The sequence below is a fragment of the Myotis daubentonii genome, chromosome 9 (assembly GCF_963259705.1).
Source record: "Myotis daubentonii chromosome 9, mMyoDau2.1, whole genome shotgun sequence".
Taxonomy (NCBI): domain Eukaryota; kingdom Metazoa; phylum Chordata; class Mammalia; order Chiroptera; family Vespertilionidae; genus Myotis; species Myotis daubentonii.
In genome coordinates, this window is record NC_081848.1 from 80,846,420 (window position 1) to 80,846,959 (window position 540).

Below are 540 nucleotides of genomic sequence, written 5' to 3' on the forward strand. Positions count from 1 at the left end.
GTGCTCTTTTTTTTTTCTTTTTTAATATATTTATATTGATTTCAGAAAGGAAGGGAGAGGGAGAGAGAGAGAAACATCAGTGATGAGAGAGAATCATGGATCGGCTGCCTCCTGTACATCCCCTACTGGGGATGGAGCCCACAACCCAGACACGTGCCCTTGTCTGGAATCAAACCTGGGACCCTTCAGTCCGCAGGCTGATGCTCCATCCACTGAGCCAAACCGGCTAGGGTGGGTTTATGCTTCTTTATTGACTTTCTGGCTAGTTCACCTAAAGGCTCCTCCTCCCCATTGGTTTTTTTTTTTTTTTAATTAAAACCAGAAGATTTCTGCCCATTCCTTTTTTCCCTTTCTTAGATGTTGGTAAGATCAAGATCATGGTCATACAGTACTTTGCTGTTGCTGTTTTGCGGGCATCAGGACCAACGATCACCAGCTGCCCAAGTTCCAAAAAATTATGCTTCTGAAATCTCTTGATGTCGATTCCACATGTAGAGCAATCAAGCTGCTCTACGTGTGCCCTTGACAGAAGCCCTTTTT

At 44.3% G+C, this 540-nt stretch overlaps 1 non-coding gene across 1 annotated transcript; it reads right to left on the minus strand.

Annotated features, from left to right (window-relative positions):
* Positions 1–409: 409 nt before the first annotated feature.
* LOC132242445 (U11 spliceosomal RNA) lies at positions 410–540 on the minus strand. The gene has a single exon (XR_009454636.1). It is a non-coding gene; the product is annotated as a U11 spliceosomal RNA (small nuclear RNA).